Here is a 24940-nt window from a genome sequence, read left to right on the forward strand (position 1 = left end):
GTGCTATGCACGATGAATGTTCAAATAGTGTGTAAAACACCTTGAACATTTAAACTCCCAAATTACAAATTACCAATTCAAGCTTATTATCAAACAATGTATGTGTGGAATATGAAAATAAGCTAAAATAGAATTAATAAAACAATCTAAACCAAATAAAATAACAACCACAGCAGAAATTAAATAGCAAAGATTAAGGGAAGAGAGATGCAAACACAAATACAACACAACGATGTGTTATCGAAGAGGAAATTGAAGTCCTTGGCGTAAAACCTCTCCGCCACCCTCCAAGCAGTCAATAATCCACAAGAGAATGAAGTTAGGATACATGAACAGCAGATGATCCTCCAAGCCTAATCTACCTAGTGTACCTAAGCCCTCCAAACTTCTTGCTTCAACGAGGTTATGCTGAACCTTTGTCTTCTCTAGCTTACCAAATTCCACTATAGCCCATAGCACCAAACAATATCAATTGGTCCTTTCCTAACTGCTTCCCAAGCACCAAATAACCTTCTCACAGATATAGGTATGGTGAGAAAAGGATTTGGTTAAATGTATCTCTCAAAGATGTAGAGGAATTTGGAGAATCAAAGAGTGAAGATTGTGGATGAGTCAATCTTGTTTTTCTCTGGGGTTTCTCTCTCAAAATTCTCTCTGGAAGCTCTCTACAATACATGGGTATAAGGGATATTTATACTGGTGTGTGTTTGGAATGTGAAAGGTCAGTTTTTCCCAAACAGAGTGGTTTGGCGACTTAACCTCGCGACTTGACTGAGTCGCGAGGTAACTACTTGGCCAGACTGGAAGTTTTGTCCTATAGTGCTCCAACTAGCGTGGCTCTTCAGCTCTTCTGCATGCTTCACACGTGTGCCTCCTTTGGCGACTTGCCAGCCGCGATCCAGTCGCGAGGCCCTGTTGAGTGCACACTCTTGAATTTTTCTTCACACTCTCTCACACACTACCCTTACATGATTCCCACCTAAATAGAGGGTTTCTAAGTGCTGAATTACAAGAAAATTTGGTACGGAATAAAGCCAACAAAATGGTTGATTAAATTCAACCTTACAATCTCCCCCTTTGGCTATTCCGTGACAAAACCCTAAAACAAACTCTAAATTTAACATGTGAGTTGGAAACAGTTGAACAAAACTCACTCACACCTAATTTTAGAATCTGTGAAGCTCTTGAACCATACGGACAACTATATCCTGAAAACAACAACACAATACGATAATTGTAAGTAGAAAACTTGAAATGTATATAAAGCAAGCACCATGCGATCAAGCAATATATATTAAAGCAATAAAGCATGGCTTGACCAAAAATGAACAATCACTATATAAAATAGTGACCACAATGATCATTCACACAAGAAATGAACATCCGGACATGCAAGCTAACAAGCTCAATGCAAAGTATCATTTGCATGTCCAACACTTGATCGATACAAAAACTCAAAGTAATTGCATCAAGGATATAAAATCCAACAAGGGCACAAGAGTGATGTACTTAAAGAAAATGCATAACATTTAACAACAAGTACTAGGCTACAAAGCATGGGTACAAATCAAAATATTGATTATCATCTTATATATATATATATATATATATATATATATAAACCAAAATGCCTCAAAAGCTTTAACCAAAGTATTAAAACCATATCCATGAGTTTAAACCAAGTATTTAACCAAGGTATTTAACATAGTACTTAGTAAACCCATAATAAAAATTATCCAAAACATAACAACCAAAAACCATAGATAACATAAATTAAAATACTTAAAAGAAGTTTTTGGCTTGCTCCCCTTCAAAATGGTGCTCCCCCTCAAGAGCTACTCCTTCTTCTTCTCCAAAATTCTCCCCATTTTTGACCGAAATGGCCAAAGGGCTACTGCTGGGTGGTAAAACTGTCAAACTTTGCTGAAAGTAGGTTCATCTCCTCTTAGATAGCAGCCAACCTGTCAGATTGCTCATTCTGGACATCTCGAAGTCCATCAATCCTTTCAAGGATGATCTGGATTGCATCTAGAGGTACTGCAGAGGATGATGAAGCTCTGCTCCTTTTACCACGGCCTCTTGAACTTGATGGTTGTCCTTCAGCTTCTGTCTCAGTCTCCATTAGTTCTCCTTCTTCTTGATCACTCTTATCTTCATCACCCGAAAGACAAACTCTTATCCGTGTAATGGTTAGAGTATTAATGGCTAAGGGAGTAGGCATGAGACTAATGTCTTAAGGAATTTCCGTACCCTTTGCTCTAAAAAGCCTCATAAGTAAACTGGGGAAAATCAGCTTTGCCCTTGAAGTGGTTCTTGTCTCATCAGCAATAATGAAGATATGAGCACTTATATCAATGTAAGTGTTCTCCTTGAGCTCCATGAGGAAAATGCCTCTAGCATTATTAATGGTGGTCATCTTCTTCACCAGGTACAAGTTAAACATCATGATCATTGTAAGACCTCTCATGTCAGCTGGAAAAGTAGTAGTGTTGAGGCATCTCCCCTTTCTAACTCCACCAATATTAGATTGGACAATTTCTATGGAGAGCGTTTTGTCCTTGTAGTGTGTGAAATCATGGTCCAACTCCTCAAAACCTAGCACCTCATTAATATCATCCAGATCTATGTTGAATTCATGTCCTTGTATCCAACAGTTGATCTCATCCTCTCTTAAAACAGCATTAGCATAGAATTCTCTAATCAGAGGTTCATATAGCCCAGGCAGATCACTCAGTAGCTTATCCCAAACTCTGTCCTAAAAACAATTGGGAATGAAAGTGTCCTTCAAATCAACCAAATCCACAAATCTTTCTTAGATGATGGGTGCCTTCAAGTAGAACTGAGTGTATCTCTCAAAATGGTTGGTAGACCTGAACTTTGTATTGTCCATTTTCATCCTCTTGTCACCCTTCTTTGCAGTGGTCTTCTTCTTTGTAGGAGTCATTTGCAAAACCATGGCAGCAAAGACCACAAAAACAGAGCACACATATGATAACAACACAAATCAGTACCAAGTTAGTAGCACTTAAAAGGGCAAAGAGTTAAACCAAAGATTCAGTCTACAGCACATTTCAGAATCAACTGGACAAGAGAAAACACATAAAAACAGAACACAATAGGGTGTAAACATAAAATTTTTAAACAGAACACTCTATGGGTGTGAGTTCAAAACATTCATGGACAGCCTAGGGCAAAATGCAAACGACATAAGCAGATACGCAATAGGCAATCAGTATATATCAAAGACAATCCACAATTAATCCATCTCACAAAAACCCTGAAAACTCAAGCAAATGTCTACAAGACATTTTACATTGGGTATGATATGCACAATAGAAGTCAGAACAATAATCATACTCAAGAATGAAAATCAAACATGAGAACAAGCATATCAAGCATCATATTATCAAAACCAACAAAACCCATTCCTATTCAAGCAAACTCAACAAAAATAACCCAACCCATGTTTGAACACACATATCGCAAAACTCAACAACAACTCAAAAATCCAAGAAATCAAGGCTATAATCATGAAAGACTTAGAGAAAATAAGAAAACCCATACCATTTATTGAAGATTGAAGTTGAGATGATGAAGAAAAATGGAAGATTTTTGCGAGTGAAACACAGTGAGTTTAGGAGAGAGATGAACGAACAAGACAATGAACAGTCAAAAATGTTCGAGGGAAAATTAAAAGTTTTAAAAACTATCCTAGAAGCGCAAAACACGTGTTTTTTGCAACTGAACCAAGTCGCCAGGACAAGTTGCCAAACACCTTAGAGAAAAAAATTTTGAAAAATTTTTCTACATGTTTTTCGTGATTGGAAGGTCCACCCACAAGTAAGTCACGAAAGGAGCCGCGAAAATTTTTGTATGACCTCGCGACTAGAGCTTCCACTCGCGAACAAGTTGCCAAACTGAGTCGCAAGAACTGTAAAAACCCAGAACTTTGGAAAATTTTCTAAGTCTTTTCCGTGACTAGGACATTGACCCGCCAGTAAGTCGCGAAAACCTTCTATGTAAGCTCGCGACTGGGGGCATGCAACTGGATTGACCCACGACCAAGTTGCCAAAACAAGGCAACACAATTTTTGAAATTTTTGAAAATTTTCAAAATAAAAACACTTTCCAAAAATAGCTAAAACACTCAAAAATATTTTTGTGTTTGATCAACATATAATTGAGCATGTGCAACATATTTAAGCAAGTACAATCACACAAATGAATAAGGCATTCATTAAGCATAAACATGTGTGATGTGTGTGGGTACCAAAATTGAGATAATCCTTAGTCTAATGTGAAGTTTCAATGATCAATTCAACCAAGTCATATACAATTAGCACGAGAAAAAGTGACCAATCTCAATTATAAAAATATGCATATATGACCTCCCACAAAAACTTGATTACATAATATTGAAGCTTTTCATTTGGCTCTATTCACATCATAACATTTGATCTTTTTGAATCAATACATCTTATTTTGAGATCGATGCCTAAAATTTTTAAATATTTCAATTTGATGAGCAAGCTGTTGGCTTTTTGGGCATCATACATTTTTTATTTTAAGTCGCTTTCCCTTTTTCCTAGTCAAATACTAGTATGTGCGATGGCTTTTGCAACTCATTATCTCTTTTCATTTGGAGATTTACATTGGTTGAGCTCTTTTAGGCAAAAACAATAAAATAAAAGAGTGAGAAGATATATGGGCACAAGTCTATGCATCTCTCAAGATCAACAAAACCATTGACTAATCATTCATGACAAGTTTGAAGATCTATTTACAATAATCACATAGATGTCAAGATTTCTCCCACAATGATATGAGTGCATAGGGAACAAGCTACGCTCGTAAATGCACAAGACCATTTGTACGAAGGTACAAGGCAAAATATGCTTGTGACAAAACACAATAATGTCGATCAAACTTTTTGGATTTTCTACTTTTTATGTGTTTTTGGATTTTTGACACAAAAGCAAGAAAAGATTGATCAAAAGCAACAATGTGAAAACATTTAAAACAAATGCAAACAAACAAACACAATTTTTTAAATCAAGCTAGCATCACAACAAAAAGCACACAACCAAGCAAAGTCACAAAACATAGGAAGTATTAATGCATGGACATGTTGTAATCCTTATACATGAGTACCCTTCTTCACCCACACGTCACGTGCGTTTCGGGTGATATCCCTATAGGATTGGGTATGAGTGTTGTGGCTTTCAAACCTTCTGTTGAAGCTTGCCAAACAGGTAGTGAATGCATCAATCATTTTCATCACATCCATCACTCTGGAATCACCATCTCGACCTCTTGATTGCTCAACAGCCCAATTCCTTTTGTCATTTCTTGGTCCTCTTGACCTCTGATCACTTGCATTCTTTAATGCTTTAAGCTTATGACAATTTGGTCTAGTGTGTCCTTTAAGTCCACAATGATGACAGAAATGTTTTGTTCTCGGACCTCTTTGTGATTTTGGAAGTGATTTCCCTTTGGCTTCAAACCTGGCCACTAATTGGTTACGAGGCTTATTCAACACCCATTGATCAGCCACATTTCTATTCTTCTCCACCTTTACTTTCTCAGTAGTAGTGGCAACTACTATTTGGTTCTTTGGCTTTCATAAACTTTACTTCCTTGGAGATATTGATAGCCGAACTACTCTCTCTAGCATATCCCAACCCAGTTCTGTCGGAGAAAGGTTTTTTATGAGAAAGTACTTCATCAAGCTTCTTGGAGGAAACTCACTCTACTTTAGCGTTGGCTTGAACCACCTCAAGCTCAAAAATTTTTATCTTTGAGTAGGCTTCAGTCAGCTCTGCATTCAGTGTCTTAACTTCACACTTAGTCTCTTTGTATCGAACTAAAAGACTTCTGTAATCTTCCTCTACCCTCTTCATTTTCTTAATGGTAGTGTTAGCCACTTTTGCATATTCACCGGTCTTTTCAAGTAGGGAATTGTAGGTCTCTTGCAGTCCTACTGTTTCGTCATCTTCCTCATCATTAGATTCCTCTACTATCCCTATTGACTCCAATTCAATGTGCTCACCAAGCTCTTCCACTATCACACTCAAATCATCTGAAGATTCCACATGAGCAATGGTCATGAATGCAAAGAAGTTTCCATCTCCATCACAGCTTTCATTTGAATCTAAACTAGAAGAGTCTGAATCACTAAGAGTAGTGGCATACACCTTGCCCTTCCCTCTCAAATAATTGGGACACTCTTTCTTGAGATGTCCATGTCTATTGCATTCAAAGCACATGACTCCTTCAGAGGATTGAGAGTCCTTCCCATCTTTCCTCTTGAAATCCTTTTTCTCCTTCTCAAAACTTGGGAATTTTCCCTTCTCAGCAAACTTTCCATTCTTCTTGAATTTCAAGAACTTTCAAAAATTCTTCACAAGATATGCCACATCTTTATCATCCTCATCCTCATCCGATGAGTCGTGAGCATCCACCCTCTCATTAATTGTCTTAAGAGCAAGGGATTTGATCTTCCTTTGTGATGGCAATGACAGCTCATATGTTTGAAGTGAGCCAATTAGTTCTTGAACTTTGATATCATCAAGATCCTTACTCTCTTCAATTGATGTAACCTTTGCCGAAAGCTCTCCGACAATGATCGAAGGATTTTCCTTACTATCTTTGAGTCCTCCGTTTTCTCACCCAAATTGAACTTGCCAATAAGCACCTCATTCAGCTTGCCATATAATGAGTCGAATGACTCGTCTTCACTCATTTTCAGCTCTTCAAATCGAGTGGTTAACATCTACAATTTAGTGTCCTTCACCTTCTTCATGCCTTCATAGGTGGTCTCCAATATTTGCCATGCCTCCTTGGCAACAGTTACATGAGAAATCCTGTGAAACTCATCTAGAGAAACACCACAAAAAATTTCTTTCAAAGCTTCACTATTAGCATTAGCTACCGCAATGGTTGCCTTATCCCATGTGGATTTAGCAGCCTCTGGCCTAGTCCATCCAACATCTACCACATCCCAAACGATTTCATAAATTGAAAACAAAGAATGCCCTCATCCAGAATTTCCAAAAGGCATAGTTGCTTCCATCAAAATATGGTAGAGCATTTAAAGATTGAGACTAGTCCATCTCAAACGGGGTCAAGGATCGCACTTAGGTAATTAAACCACAGCAAGTGCACCTGCTCTGTACCAATTGAATGTTCAAATAGTGTGTAAAACACCTTGAACATTTAGACCCCAAATTACAAATTACCAATTTAAGCTTATTATCAAACAATGTATGTGCGAAATATGAAAATAAGCTAAAACAGAATTGATAAAACAATCTAAATCAAATAAAATCACAATCACAGCAGAAATTAAATGGCAAAGATGAAGGGAAGAGAGATGCAAACACAAAGACAACACAGCGACGTGTTATCAAAGAGGAAATCAAAGTTCTCGGCATAAAACCTCTTCGCCACCCTCCAAGCGGTCAATAATCCACTAGAGAATGAAGTTAGGATACATGAACAGCAGAAGACCCTCCAAACCTAATCTACCCAGTGTACCTAAGCTCTCCAAGCTTCTTGCTCCAACGAGGTTACGCTGAACCTTTGTCTTCTCTAGCTTACCAGATTTCGCTGTAGCCCATAGCATTAACCAATATCAATTGGTCCCTTCCTAACTGCTTCCCAAGCACAAAATAACCTTCTCACATATATGGGTATAGTGAGAAAATGATTTGGCTAAATGTACCTCTCAAGGATGTAGAGGAATTTGGAAAATCAAAGGATGAAGATTGTGGATAGTCAATCATGTTTTTCTCTAGGGTTTCTCTCTCAAAATTCTCTCTAGAAGCTCTCTACAATACGTGGGTATAAGGAGTATTTATACTAGTATGTGTTTGGAATGTGAAAGGTCAGTTTTTCCCAAACAGAGTGGTTTGGTGACTTGACCTCGCAACTTGATTGAGTCGCGAGTTTGAGTTGCGAGCTAACTGCCTAGCCAGACTGGAAGTTTTGTCCTGTAGTGCTCCAGTTGGCGTGACTCTTCAACTCCTCTGCATGCTTCACACGTATGCCTACTTTGGCGACTTGCCAGCCATGATCCAGTCGCGAAGCCTTGCTGAGGGCACACTCTTGAGCTTTTCTTCACACTCTCTCACACACTACCCTTACATGATTCTCACCTAAATATAGGATTTCTAAATACTGAATTACAAGCAAAATTTGGCACGGAATAAAGCCAACAAAATGGTTGATTAAATTCAACTTTATACATGAGAATCTACCTATTTGTGAAATAGACTAAAATAATTTTATAAAATCTTAAATTGATTAAGAAACTACACCATTGCATGATTTGCTCTTGTATGACTTCAATTTGTGTTACAATTTGATGAAGAAGCCATTGCTTGAACATGCAATGGCTTATTCAAAATTTCAGATATTAAAACTTCTGATGAGAGACCAAAAAAATTAAATAATCAGATGATAAGCTGCTTAAAAATTATTGAAACAAAACAAAATATATATGACTAAACAATAGATAAATATAAGAGAAAGATAAGTTACATTCAAAAGAATAATCTATGGCTATAACTATAAAAAGAAATCAAAAGACTCAGAACATACAAATTAAAGATCATCAATATGTATGTGTGTGACTACACAACAGAGAAATATAAGAGAAATATGTGTTACCATCAAAAGAATAATTCAAATGTTAAAACTTTTGAAAGACTAAAAAATATTAAAGAGTCATAATATTTACTCCCTATAAATTTTTGAAACAAAATCAAATGTATATGATTACACAATAGAGAAATATAAAAGAAAAAGTGATTACCTTCAGAAGAATAATACAAGGTATAGTCATTGAAATCTGCAAAACATATTTACATATTACAAAAACTAACACAAATTCAGATGTTAAAAATTCCAAAATGCCATAAAATTTATATAATTAAAGAATAAGTTATTGAAACAATTCAAAAAATATATGACTATTCAAAACAAAAATATAAGAAAAAGAAAAAAGAACATGAACCCATTAAACAATAAGTTATAAATTTTAAAGGGTTTAAACTTTAAACGATGAAAAACAATAATCAATTCTATAATTATTTAAACAATGAAATCATAATCTTTAAAAAAAAATTACAATAATACCTATCACGCTTCACGCTATCCTTTTTATTTTAATTTTTTTTAACCCTATTTAATTGCCCGACTCTATACTTGTCAAATAATTCAAATTAAATAAAAACCAAAAAAGTCAAAAACAATAAATGTATTGGAAAACGAAAAACTCTAAGTGGCCAAGAAGCACACCACCATTCCTCTTATCTACATAGTTTATTCATGAAAAAGAGGAACACAAAACTATTTTATATGTGTGTGTGTGTGTGTGTGTGTGTGTGTGTGTGTGTGTGTGTGTGTGTGTGTGTGTGTGTGTTTGTGTACGCGCATGCGTGTGACTACACAATTGAGAAATATAAGAGAAAGATGGGTTACCAACAAAAAAATAATTCAAATGTGAAAACTTTTGAAGGCCTAAAAAATATTAAAGAATCATAAGATTTACTCCCTATAAATTTTTTTTAAAAAACCAAATGTATATGATTACACAATAAAGAAATATAAAAAGAAAAAGTGATTACCTTCAAAAAAATAATGCATGGTATAGTCATTGAAATCAGCTAAACATGTTTAAATATTGCAAAAACTAACACAAATTCAAATGTTAAAACTTCTAAAATGCCAGAAAATTGATATAAGTAAAGAATATGTTATTGAAACAATTCAAAAAATATATGACTATTCAAAACAAAAATATAAGAAAAAGAAAAATGTACATGAACCCGTAAAACAATATGTTATAAATTTTAAAAGGTCTAAACTTTAAACGATGAAAAACAATCATCAACTCTATAATTATTTAAACAATGAAATTGTAAACATGAAAGAAAAAAAAAACCAACAAAAACAAAAAACAAAAACAAAAACAAAACAAAAAAACAAAAAAAAACAAATTTCAATAATACCTATCACGCTTCACACGGTCCTTTTTATTTTAATTTTTTTCAACCCTATTTAATTGGCCGGCTCAGTATTTTAGAAATAATTCAAAATAAATAAAAACCAAATAAGTCAAAAACAATAAATGTATTGGAAAATGAAAAACTCCACATGGCCAAGACGCACACCACTACTATATATATGTGTGTGTGTGTGTGCGCGCGCGCATGTGACTACACAATTGAGAAATATAAGAGAAAGATGTGTTACTATGAAAAGAATAATTCAAATATTAAAACTTTTGGAGGGCTAAAAAATATTAAAGAATTGTAAGATTTACTCCCTATAAATTTTTGAAACAAAACCAAATGTATATGATTACACAATAGAGAAATATAAAAAGAAAAAGTGATTACCTTCAAAAAAAATGCATGGTATAGTCATTGAAATCAGCTAAACATGTATAAATATTGCAAATACTAACACAAATTCAGTTGTTAAAACTTCCAAAATGCCAAAAAATCTAATCTAATACTATATATAATAGCAGAAGCTTTTAAAGAGGTGTTGCCACGTTAGGAAAAATGGCCCCTTAAAATTCTGACACATATAAGTTAAAAAGCGATAAATTATGTTGTTTAGTAATACTGTAGCACCATTTAAAAGCCTCTCTATAAACAAATAAAAATAACTGGTTAAAATGCTATGCACACAGAGATAGAAAGAGAGAGAGAGAGAGGCAATCAATCTGATAAAATAAAAAATAAAAATAAAAATAAAAAACCATTCCAGCACATATTTATGACAGAGTAGTGCTTCCCTAACTCTGTCACTTCTTTGCTACAAAGAAAATCCATACTATCCTCTAATGAGCAAATATTTGTTCAATTTCATCACTAATAGCGGTCAAAAGTGTCGCTGTTGATGGAGCGCTTGAAGTGGGTATTGATGAATCCAAGCTTTGATTAGTTTGACCCATGGCTTTGAAATGCAGAAATATCTAAGGCAGTCCATTGTGCAGGGAAAGAGAGCAGATTTCGTCGGAACCATACACCGAACAGGAAAAACAATCCCCTTCACTCCATATTTGGAAGGTACACATTGAATTTTTCTGGAACTTCTTACCGACGAAGAGAGAAATATCCAAGGCTGGCCATCACCATTAGTTTCCCCACCACCGTCCGTTCCCTTTCCAGATTCAGACCATCAGATTGCCGGAACTAACATCAACAACGGTACATTTTTTTTTCTTCATTTTGTAGGTTTGGGTATAAAACATTACTTTTAATTGAATTTTTTTTTTTTTTGTTCGGTAGGTTTAGATTTGATTCTTTTTTGTTATGGGTTTTTGGATTCTCTATCAAAATGTTTGTTTTCTCAATTTTAGATATTTGCTTTTGTTTTGTTTTTTGTTTGTTTTTTTAGATTACAGAAATCACTAAAAAAATTGATTTTAGTTTGGGTACTTCTGTTTCTAATCTTAATGAAATATTTGGGATTAAATTAGTATAGAATTGAAAGTTACATTGATACTTATTTTAGGTTTTTCTGCCAAAATACGGTTGAGAGAGAGATACGTTGCAGAAATACAAGGAGAACCGAGAAAGAGAACAATAGAGAGAGAGAGATTCGATCTGTCTCAATTTCTCTCAAGATTAGAATTCACATAAAGGCCTACTTCCTCCCAACGTCTACCGTCCTTTCAGAACTGCTACTGGTTAGTTTTTCACTTTGCGTTTCAGTTTATACATTAAATTAGACCAGGTTTTTATAATTTTGCTAGATTGTTTTTTATTTGACTTTTTGGGTTATATTTTTGATTAAGGTGTCTGTGTTAGATTTTTTTTTTTTTTTTTTGGGTATTTGGTTAAATTAGATCAGGTTTTAATAATTTGGCTGGATTGTTTTTAATTTGACTTTTTGGGTTATATTTCTGAATAAGGTGTCTGAGTTATTATTATTATTATTATTTTGGTTTTGTTTTGTTTTGGGTATTTGGTTAAATTGATGTGTGGGTATCTATTTATGGTGTTCAGTTAAAACTCAGATGAATGGAATGAAAGTCCTTTAGTGAGTTCCAGTCTCTTTTGGATACTTTAAAGATCAAAACAAAGCAATAGATAATTGGGTTTTTTCCTTTTCTAGGTCTTTTAGAAGAAGTAACATGGATCTCTTTGGGTTATGCTTTTCAATTTGTTCAATCTATCACTCTTTTGAAGAATCAGGTATTAACTTCAAACAATGGGTATGACCTTTTTAATAGTTTGTTGAATTCATTTTTTTCCCAATTTATTACACATGGTACAATCTTAGGTATCATACAAAAATAAAAATAAAAATAAATAAATAAAAATGCCTCTTCAAATGTGGCATCATGATCATGTGAGCAGGATGTGTATTCTATTCATGATATGTTGCAATCAAATTGTATTCTAAGCATGCACCACAACTGTGTATTATCCATACTCTTAAGAGGATTGACTCTATATACCTTATGTGCCTACTTTGCTATAATGGATGTGGTTTAGTATGGTGTGACTAGGCGCCATGCATTTTGAGTCTCATTTGAGACTAACTTTGAGAGTTAAGAATACTATTTTTTGAGAAATGAATACAAGAAATGCACTTAACAAATAGGAGTACATTAATAGAAAAGACATTCCGAAAGCCTCAAAAATTATTTGCAAAAAAAATTGTAAAACCCAGGTAGAATCAAATGCATGGTAATGTTTATTTGCAATGGTAAATATACGCATCACTTTATCATGCATAGCGGTAATATTTATTTTTCATGACTTCTATTTGTTCAGAGTTTAGGAAAAAAAAAATTGTTTTAGCCAGAAGGAGATGATTGTTGAGAGATTGAATACATACTGGATTACTTTCAGATATGATTTGTTAGTTTTATGTGTTTTCTGTTAAAATAAAAATATATGGGAAAAGTTGTGTGCTTCATATTTGCTTAAGTTGGTAGAAGTCTTGATGGTGATAAATGTTTGTTTGTCAAGGTTCAGCAAAGGTGAGTGTAGACTTATTGACAATTTTTTTTCAAAATGAAATTGGAAGTAGGAACAAACAAAGAAATAGCAAAGATTTTGTTAAAAACTATGTTACTTCATATCAAGGGATTATTTATTTAATATGGTTGTATGATTATTTCCTGCCATTTTAAAAAACCTTTTTACCCTTTCAATTTTTGTTGAAATTCAGATTTGCTGAGTTTTCCCTGTCAATTATGAAACTTAATAATTCATGAATATGCCAAATTTCAACTTGGATGGTTTAAGATCTAAAAGTTTAGACTGTATAGTTATGGGTTTACCCTCTTTCTATTGATGTTACGATCTGAGATTATTACATCTGGAAGTTATTTTGCGTTGCTGGAATTTTGCTCATGAAGAACATGAAAAGGCATATATTTTAGAAGATGATTCAGGTATTGTTGCTTTGGTATATGAATAAAAATAATTAATTATTGAATGAGTTTTGAATTTTTTTTATTTACATATTCTGGAGTATTTAATAAAACCCAATTTCTTGATATGTTAAGTGCTATTTGGGAAGAAAAGAAAGTAGTTTGTACCACTTGAGAAATTTCCTTTTAATGTTGTTTGTTCAGAATTGGATATGTGTTCTTCTTTCTACTATGCATTCTAAATTTTTTATTTTTTGTGGAAAAGGGTCAAAAAGAAAGAAATAAACTAAAGAATAGAGGACATGGTGTGTGTATAGTGTCTTAGGTAAATTTGGAGAACTATGTTGAATCATTCATACACTAAGAAGTTTTTTTCCCTGCCTAAAAAAAAGAAACAAGAAATTAAGCCAAAAATAATAGTCTATCTGAAGTGAAGGAAATGTCTATACTTGGTGAAAAAAAGGAATTTTACCTTTGTTCTCTCATGTAAAAAGTTAAGAAACAGAAAATATCCAAACTACTTGATGTGTTTAAATTTGTTAAAGATGAGATTTTAGATGCAATTCCTCCAGCATGTATGTGCTTCAACTTTGGACATTAGTTTAGTAAAAAATTTCTTGACACTATAGTGCTTATGACCATTACACACTTGAAACTTCCATGGAGGAGATTTGGTGGCTAGGATTATAAGATGCATTCTTAGAATTCAGACTACAAAAGATTGAGAAAAGTGTAACTTGGCGGAGAAAAAATATGAATTTGTTTTTCTTTTCCAATTTTGTTTTAGGTTCTTTTCTGGTTTTCAACCTTTCATAGATTTAATTTAGAGTGTTTCTTCCGATAGATATTAAAATATTGTTTCTTTGTTTTTATACATTGGAATTTTACCTTATATTATTATTGAATACGTTCTTCTTAATTTTCGTCATTGTTATAGATTAGCAAAAATAGTTTGAGTGGATTATGTATGGAAGTGCACTTCTACTAAAGAAAACAATTTTTGAAATGTGGAGCTCAAAAGGTTTTATTAGCTTCTATCATTTTAAAGGTTACATTTACACGTGGACAACAATCATCCATTTAGCACACCAAAGAATCCATTTTGTTCTTATTGTGTATACCTTTGTAGTTGGCATGTTCAAGATGGACAAAATAAAAAAATAATGCATTTGAGAAGATATGTATTTGTCATAATTTTTTTTTCCAAGTGCTATTGTGCTATAGTTTTTACAGGTGAATGATGATGGCCCAATTCATCCAAGTGAAACAGAGTTGGCACTTACAATTCATCAGGGCTAGAATATGGCTTAGCTCACTAAATGTTTTTTGGGTTAATGAGTTCTTAGAATTTTTTTTTTGCGATGGGGAATTTTGGACTTTTGACAATGTTATTAATCCTAACTCTATATCCCACAATTGTCATTTTTTTTTTTTTGAATTGATTGGCATTATTAAAACAAAGCCTTTAATAAACATATTAACTGGTGTATTTATTGTATAGTTATGTCAAATTGATGGTATTTTAAATGTGTAAAATATTCCCCGCGCATTGCGCGGGTTAAATGCTAGTAGATATAATTAAAGAATATGTTATTGAAAGAATTCAAAAAATATATGACTAATCAAAACAAAAATATAAGAAAAAGAAAAAAGTACATGAACCCACAAAACAATACGTTTTAAATTTTAAAGGGTCTAAACTTTAAACGATGAAAAATAATCATCAATTCTATAATTATTTAAACAATGAAATTGTAATCCTAAAAGAAAAAAAAAATTGAATTACAATAATACCTATCACGCTTCGCGCGGTCCTTTTTATTTCAATTTTTTTTCAACCCTATTTAATTGGCCGGCTCAATATTTTTCAAATAATTCAAATTAAATAAAAACCAAAAAAGCCAAAAACAATAAATGTATTGGAAAACAAAGAACTCCACGTGGCCAAGAAGCACACCGCCACTCCTTTTGTTTACATAGTTTATTAATGAAAAAGAGGAAGAAAAAACTACTATATATATGTGTGTGTATATGTGTGTGTGCGCGCATGTGGCTACACGACAGAGAAATATAAGAGAAAGATATGTTACAACCAAAAGAATAATTCAAATGTTAAAACTTTTGAAGGGCTAAAAAATATTAAAGAATCATATGATTTACACCCTACAAATTTTTGAAACAAAACCAAATGTATATGATTACAAAATAGAGAAATAAAAATGAAAAAGTGATTAACTTCAAAAAAATAACGCATGGTATAATCATTGAAATCAGCTAAACATGTTTAAATATTACAAAAACTAAAACAAATTCAGATGTTAAAACTTCCAAAATGCCATAAAATATATATAATTAAAGAATAAGTTATTGAAACAATTCAAAAAATATATGACTATTCAAAAATGAAATATAAGAAACAGAGAAAAGTACATGAACACATAGAACAATACGTTATAAATTTTAAAGGCTCTAAACTTTAAACGATGAAAAACAATCATCAATTCTATAACTATTTAAACAATGAAATTGTAATCCTGGAAAAAAAATAAAAACAAAAACAAACAAAAAACAAACAAAAAACAAAAAAAACAAAAAACAAAACAATAACAAAAACAATAACAAAAAAAAATTTCAATAATACCTATCAAACTTCGCGGTCCTTTTTATTTTAATTTTTTTTCAACCCTATTTAATTGGCCAGCCCAATATTTTCGAAATAATTCAAATTAAATAAAAACCAAAAAAGTCAAAAACAATAATTGTATTGGAAAACGAAAAGCTCCACATGGCCAAGAAGTACGCCGCCATTCATCTTGTTTACATATTTTATTCATGAAAAAAAGGAAGACAAAACTACAATTTATATGTGTGTGTGTATGAGAGTGCGCACGCGCGTGTGACTACATAATTGAGAAATATATGGGAAAGATGTGTTACCATCAATAGAATAATTCAAATGTTAAAACTTTTGAAGTGCTAAAAAATATTAAAGAATCGTAAGATTTACTCTCTATAAATTTTTGAAACAAAACCAAATGTATATGATTACACAATAGAGAAATATAAAAAGAAAAAGTGATTACCTTCAAAAAAATAATGCAAGGTATAGTCATCGAAATCAACTAAACATGTTTAAATATTGCAAAAACTAACACAAATTCAGTGGTTAAAACTTCACAAATGCCAAAAATTAGATATAATTAAAGAATATGTTATTGAAACAATTCAAAAAATATATGACTATTCAAAACAGAAATAAAAGAAAAAGAAAAAAGTACAAAAACCCATAAAACAATACGTTTTAAATTTTAAAGGGTCTAAACTTTAAACGACGAAAAGCAATCATCAATTCTATAATTATTTCAACAATAAAATTGTAATCCTAAAAGAAATAAAAAATCAAATTACAATAATACCTATCACGCTTCACGCGGTCCTTTTTGTTTTAATTCTTTTTCAACCATATTTAATTGGCCGGCTCAATATTTTTCAAATAATTCAAATTAAATAAAAACCAAAAAAGTCAAAAACAATAAATGTATTGGAAAATGAAAAACTCCACATGGCCAAGAAGCACTCCGCCACACCTCTTGTTTACATAGTTTATTCATGAAAAAGAGGAAGACAAAACTACTACATATTTGTGTGTGTGTGTGTGTGTGTGCACGCATGTGGCTACATGGTAAAGAAATATAATAGAAGGATGTGTTACCATCAAAAGAATAATTCAAATGTTAAAACTTTTGAAGGACTAAAAAATATTAAAGAGTCATAAGATTTACTCCCTATAAATTTTAGAAACAAATTCAAATGTTTATGATTACAAAATAGAGAAATATAAAAGAAAATGTGATTACATTCAAAAGAATAATACATGGTATAATCATTGAAATCAGCTAAACATGTTTAAATATTACAAAAACTGACACAAATTCTGATGTTCAAACTTCCAAAATGCCATAAAATTTATATAATTAATGAAAAAGTTATTGAAACAATTCAAAAAATATCTAACTATTCAAAACAGAAAATAAGAAAACGAAAAAAGTACAAGAACCCATAAAACAATACGTATCAGATTTTAAAGGGTCTAAACTTTAAACGATGAAAAACAATCATCAATTCTATAATTATTTAAACAATGAAATTGTAATCCTAAAAGAAAAAAAAAATCAAATTACAATTATACCTATCACGCTTCACGTGGTCCTTTTTATTTTAATTTTTTTTTCAACCCTATTTAATTGGCCGGCTCAATATTTTTCAAATAATTTAAATTAAATAAAAACCAAAAAAGTCAAAAACAATAAATGTATTGGAAAACGAAAAACTCCACATGGCCAAGAAGCACTCTGCCATTCATCTTGTTTACATAGTTTATTCATGTAAAACAAGAAGACAAAACTACAATTTATATGTGTGTGCGTGTGCGCGCGCGCGTGCGTGCGTGTGACTACATAATTGAGAAATATAAGCGAACGATGTGTTACCATCAGTAGAATAATTCAAATGTTAAAACTTTTGAAGGGCTAAAAAATATTAAAGAATCGAAAGATTTACTCCCTATAAATTTTTGAAACAAAACCAAATGTATATGATTACACAATAGAGAAATATAAAAAGAAGAAGTGATTATCTTCAAAAAAATAATGCGTGTTATAGCCATCGAAATCAGCTAAACATGTCTATATATTGCAAAAACTAACACAAATTCAGTCGTTAAAACTTCCAAAATGCCAAAAAATAGATATAATTAAAGAATATGTTATTGAAACAATTCAAAAAATATATGACTATTCAAAAAAGAAATATAAGAAAAAGAAAAAAGTACAAAAACCCATAAAACAATACGTTTTAAATTTTAACGGGTCTAAACTTTAAACGAGGAAAAACAATCATCAATTCTATAATTATTTAAACAATGAAATTGTAATCCTAAAAGAAATAAAAAATCAAATTACTATAATACCTATCTCGCTTCACACGGTCCTTTTTATTTTAATTTTTTTTCATCCCTATTTAATTGACCGGCTCAATAGTTTTCAAATAATTCAAATTAAATAAAAACCAAAAAAGTCAAAAACAATAAATGTATTGGAAAACGAAAAACTCCACGTGGCCGAGAAGCACTCCGCCACTCCTCTTGTTTACATAGTTTATTCATGAAAAAGTGGAAGACAAAACTACTATATATTTGTGTGTGTGTGTGTGTGCATGCGTGCATGTGGCTACACGACAGAGGAATATAAGAGAAAGATGTGTTACCATCAAAAGAACAATTCAAATGTTAAAACTTTTGAAGGGCTAAAAAATATTAAAGAGTCATAAGATTTACTCCCTATATATTTTAGAAACAAAACCAAATGTTTACAATTACAAAATAGAGAAATATAAAAGAAAAAGTGATTACCTTCAAAAGAATAATACAAGGTATAATCATTGAAATCAGCTAAACATGTTTAAATATTACAAAAACTAACACAAATTCAGATGTTAAAACTTCAAAAATGCCATAAAATATATGTAATTAAAGAATAAGTTATTGAAAAAACTCAAAAAATATATGACTATTCAAAACAGAAATATAAAAAAAGAAAAAAGTACATGAACTCATAAGACAATACGTTATAAATTTTACGGGGACTAAACTTTAAACGATGAAAAACAATCACCAATTCTATAATTATTTAAACAAAGAAATTGTAATCCAAAAAGAAAAATAAAATAAAATAAATAACAAATTTCAATAATACCTATCACGCTTCACGCAACCCTTTTTATTTTAATTTTTTTTCAACCCTATTTAATTGGCCGGCTCAATATTTTTCAAATAATTCAAATTAAATAAAAACCAAAAAAGTCAAAAACAATAAATGTATTGGGAAACGAAAAAGTCCACATGGCCAAGAAACTTACCACCATTCCTCTTGTTTACATAGTTTATTCATGAAAAAGAGGAAGACAAAACTACTATATATATGTGTGTGTGCGCGCGCACACGCGTGTGACTACACAATTCAGAAATATAATAGAAAGATGTGTTACCATCCAAAGAATAATTCAAATGTTAAAACTTTTGAATGGCTAAAAAATATTAAAGAATCGTAAGATTTACTCCCTATAAATTTTTGAAACAAAACCAAATGTATACGATCACACAATAGAGAAATATAAGAAGAAAAAGTGATTACCTTCAAAAAAATAATGCATGGTATAGTCATTGAAATCAGCTAAACATGTTTAAATATTGCAAAAACTAACACAAATTCAGATGTTAAAACTTCCAAATTGCCAAAAAATAGATATAATTAAAGAATGTTTTATTGAAACAATTCAAAAAATAAATGAATATTCAAAACATAAATATAAGAAAAAGAAAAAAGTACATGAACCCATAAAACAATTCAATTTAAATTTTAATGGGGTCTAAACTTTAAACGATAAAAAACAATCATCAAATCTATAATTATTTAAACAATGAAATAGTAATCCTAAAAGAAAAAAAAAAATCAAATTACAATAATATCTATCATGCTTCACGTGGTCCTTTTTATTTTAATTTTTTTTCAACCCTATTTTATTAGCCGGCTCAATATTTTTCAAATAATACAAATTAAATAAAAACCAAAAAGGTCAAAAACAATAAAAGTATTGGAAAACGAAAAACTCCACATGGCCAAGAAGCACAACGCCATTCCTCTTGTTTACATAGTTTATTCATGAAAAAGTGGAAGACAAAACTACTATGTGTGTGTGTGTGTGTGTGTGTGTGTGTGTGTGTGTGTGTGTGTGTGTGTGAGTGTGTGAACGCTCATCTGGCTGCACGACTGAGAAATATAAGAAAAAGATGTGTTACCATCAAAAGAATAATTCAAAAGTTAAAAATTTTGAAGGGCTAAAAAATATTAAAGAATCATAAGATTTACTCCCTATAAATTTTTTAAACAAAACCAAATGTATATGATTACATAATAGAGAAATATATAAAGAAAAAGTGATTTACTTTAAAAAAATAATGCGTGGTATAGTCATTGAAATCAACTAAACATGTTTGAATATTGCAAAAACTAACACAAATTCAGATGTTAAAACTTCCAAAATGCCAGAAAATAGGTATAATTAAGGAATATGTTATTGAATCAATTCAAAAAATATATGACTATTCAAAACAGAAATATAAGAAAAAGAAAAAAGTACATGAACCCATAAAACAATACGTTTTAAATTTTAACGGGTCTAAACTTTAAACGATGAAAAACAATCATCAATTCTATAATTATTTAAACAATGAAATTGTAATCCAAAAAGGAAGAAAAAAAAAATTGCAATAATACCTATCACGCTTCAAGCGGTCCTTTTTATTTTAATTTTTTTTCAACCCTATTTAATTGGCCAGCTCAATATTTTTCAAATAATTCAAATTAAATAAAAACTAAAAAAGTAAAAAATAATAAATGTTTTGGAAAACGAAAAACTCCACGTGGCCAAGAAGCACACCGCCATTCCTCTTGTTTACATAATTTATTCATGAAAAAGATGAAGACAAAACTACTATGTGTGTGTGTGTGTGTGTGTGTGCGCGCGCGTATGTGGCTAAACGATAGAGAAATATAATAGAAAGATGTATTACCATCAAAAGAATAATTCAAATCTTGAAACTTTTGAAGGGCTAAAAAATATTAACGAGTCATAAGATTTACTCCCCATAAATTTTTGAAACAAACCCAAATGTATATGATTACAAAATAGAGAAATATATATGAAAAAGTGAATACCTTCAAAAATATAATTCATGGTATAATCATTGAAATCAGCTAAACATGTTTAAATATTGCAAAAACTAACACAAATTCAAAAGTTAAAAAATCCAAAATGCCAAAAAATAGATACAATTAAAGAATACGTTATTGAAACAATTCCAAAAAGATATGACTATTCAAAACAAAAATATAAGAAAAAGCAAAAAGTAAATGTACCCATAAAACAATTCATTTTAAATTTTAAAGGGCCTAAACTTCAAATGATGAAAAACAATCATCAATTCTATAATTATTTAATCAATGAAATTGTAATCTTAAAAAAAAAAAAAAAAAAAAAAAAAAAAAAAAAAAAAAAAGATTACAATAATACCTATCACGCTTCACGCTGTCCTTTTTATTTTAATTTTTTTTTCAACCCCATTTAATTGACCAGCTTAATACTTTTCAAATAATTCAAATTAAATAAAAACCAAAAAAGTCAAAAACAATTAATGTATTGGAAAACGAAAAACTCTAAGTGGCCAAGAAGCACGCCGCCATTCCTCTTGTTTACATAGTTTATTCATGAAAAAGAGGAAGACAAAACTACTATATATATATATGTGTGTGTGTGTGTGTGTGCGCGCGCGCACGCATGTGGCTACAGGATAGAGAAATATAAGAGAAAGATGTGTTACCATCAAAAGAATAATTCAAATGTTAAAACTTTTGAAGGGCTAAAAAATATTAAAGAATCATAAGATTTTCTCCCTATAAATTTTTGAAATAATACCAAATGTATATGATTACACAATAGAGAAATATAAAAAGAAAAAGTGATTTCCTTTAAAAAAAAATAAGGCATGGTATAGTCATTGAAATCAGGTAAACATGTTTAAATATTGCAAAAACTAACACAAATTCAGATGTTAAAATTTCTAAAATGCCAAAAAATAGATATAATTAAAGAATATGTTATTGAAAAAATTCAAAAAATATATGACTATTCAAAACAGAAATATAAGAAAAAGAAAAAAGTACATGAACCCCTAAAACAATACGTTTTAAATTTTAAAGGGTCTTAACTTTGAACGATGAAAAACAATCATCAATTCTATTATTATTTAAACAATGAAATTGTAATCCAGAAAGGAAAAAAAAAAATTACAATAATACCTATCACGCTTCACGCGGTCCGTTTTATTTTAATTTTTTTTCAACCCTATTTAATTTGCAGGCTCAATATTTTTCAAATAATTCAAATTAAATGAAAACCAAAAAAGTCAAAAACAATAAATGTATTCGAAAACGAAAAACTCCACATGGCCAAGAAGCACACCGCCATTCCTCTCGTTTACATAGTTTATTCATGAAAAAGACGAAGACAAAACTACTATATATATATGTGTGTGTATGTGCGCACGCGCGCACGCACGTGCGTGCGTATGTGGCTAAACGATAGAGAACTATAATAAAAAGATGTGTTACCATCAAAAGAATAATTCAAATTTTATAACTTTTGAACGGCTAAAAAATATTAACGAATCATAAGATTTACTCCCTATAAATTTTTGAAACAAACCCTAGTGTATATGATTACAAAATAGAGAAATATATAAGGAAAAGTCATTACCTTCAAAAAAAATGATGCCTGGTATAATCATTGAAATCAGCTAAACATGTTTAAATATTGTAAAAACTAACACAAATTCAGAAGTTAAAACATCCAAAATGCCAAAAAATAGATATAATTAAAGAATATGTTATTGAAACAATTCCAAAAAGATATGACTATTCAAAACAGAAATATAAGAAAAAGAAAAAAAGTAAATGAACCCATAAAACAATTCGTTTTAAATTTTAAAGGGTCTAAACTTTAAACGATGAAAAACAATCATCAATTCTATAATTATTTAATAAATGAAATCGTAATCTTAAAACAAAAAAAAACAAAAAAAAAAAAAAGCAAATTACAATAATACCTATCACGCTTCACACTGTCCTTTTTATTTTAATTTTTTTTCAACCCTATTTAATTGGCCAGCTTAATACTTTTCAAATAATTCAAATTAAATAAAAACCAAAAAAGTCAAAAACAATAAATGTATTGGAAAACGAAAAACTCTAAGTGGCCAAGAAGCATGCCGCCATTCCTCTTGTTTACATAGTTTATTCATGAAAAAGAGGAAGACAAAACTACTATATATGTGTGTGTGTGTGTGTGTGTGTGTGTGTGTGTGTGTGTGGCTACACAACAGAAAAATATAAGAGAAAGATTTGTTACCATCTAAAGAATAATTCAAATGTTAAAACTTTTAAAGGGCTAAAAATATTAAAGAATCATAAGATTTTCTCCCTATAGATTTTTGAAACAAAACCAAATGTATATGATTACACAATAGAGAAATATAAAAAGAAAAAGTGATTTCCTTTAAAAAAATAATGCATGGTATAGTCTTTGAAATCAGCTAAAGATGTTTAAATATTACAAAAACTAACACAAATTCAGATTTTAAAATTTCCAAAATGCCAGAATGTAAATATAATTAAAGAATATGTTATTGAAACAATTCAAAAAATATATGACTATTCAAAACAGAAATATAAGAAAAAGAAAAAAGTACATGAACCCATAAAACAATACGTTTTAAATTTTAACGGGTCTAAACTTTAAACGATGAAAAACAATCATCAATTCTATAATTATTTAAACAATGAAATTGTAATCCAAAAAGGAAGAAAAAAAAATTGCAATAATACCTATCACGCTTCAAGCGGTCCTTTTTATTTTAATTTTTTTTCAACCCTATTTAATTGGCCAGCTCAATATTTTTCAAATAATTCAAATTAAATAAAAACTAAAAAAGTAAAAAATAATAAATGTTTTGGAAAACGAAAAACTCCACGTGGCCAAGAAGCACACCGCCATTCCTCTTGTTTACATAATTTATTCATGAAAAAGATGAAGACAAAACTACTATGTGTGTGTGTGTGTGTGTGTGTGTGTGTGCGCGCGCGTATGTGGCTAAACGATAGAGAAATATAATAGAAAGATGTATTACCATCAAAAGAATAATTCAAATCTTGAAACTTTTGAAGGGCTAAAAAATATTAACGAGTCATAAGATTTACTTCCTATAAATTTTTGAAACAAACCCAAATGTATATGATTACAAAATAGAGAAATATATATGAAAAAGTGAATACCTTCAAAAATATAATTCATGGTATAATCATTGAAATCAGCTAAACATGTTTAAATATTGCAAAAACTAACACAAATTCAAAAGTTAAAAAATCCAAAATGCCAAAAAATAGATACAATTAAAGAATACGTTATTGAAACAATTCCTAAAAGATATGACTATTCAAAACAAAAATATAAGAAAAAGCAAAAAGTAAATGTACCCATAAAACAATTCATTTTAAATTTTAAAGGGCCTAAACTTCAAATGATGAAAAACAATCATCAATTCTATAATTATTTAATCAATGAAATTGTAATCTTAAAAAAAAAAAAAAAAAAAAAAAAAAAGATTACAATAATACCTATCACGCTTCACGCTGTCCTTTTTATTTTAATTTTTTTTTCAACCCCATTTAATTGACCAGCTTAATACTTTTCAAATAATTCAAATTAAATAAAAACCAAAAAAGTCAAAAACAATTAATGTATTGGAAAACGAAAAACTCTAAGTGGCCAAGAAGCACGCCGCCATTCCTCTTGTTTACATAGTTTATTCATGAAAAAGAGGAAGACAAAACTACTATATATATATGTGTGTGTGTGTGTGTGTCT

General features: G+C 30.7%; 1 protein-coding gene and 1 long non-coding RNA gene across 5 annotated transcripts in view; both read left to right on the forward strand.

The window, feature by feature from the left end:
* LOC126700590 (putative wall-associated receptor kinase-like 16) overlaps positions 1-24940 on the forward strand; it is a 95412-nt gene that overhangs the window by 37260 nt on the left and 33212 nt on the right. The gene's annotated exons all lie outside the window — the stretch shown is intronic.
* On the forward strand, positions 10801-14818 carry LOC126700591 (uncharacterized). The gene is made up of 3 exons (XR_007647250.1): positions 10801-11222; positions 11530-11704; positions 12133-14818. It is a non-coding gene; the product is annotated as an uncharacterized LOC126700591 (long non-coding RNA).

Source organism: Quercus robur, chromosome 9 (assembly GCF_932294415.1).
Source record: "Quercus robur chromosome 9, dhQueRobu3.1, whole genome shotgun sequence".
Lineage (NCBI taxonomy): Eukaryota > Viridiplantae > Streptophyta > Magnoliopsida > Fagales > Fagaceae > Quercus > Quercus robur.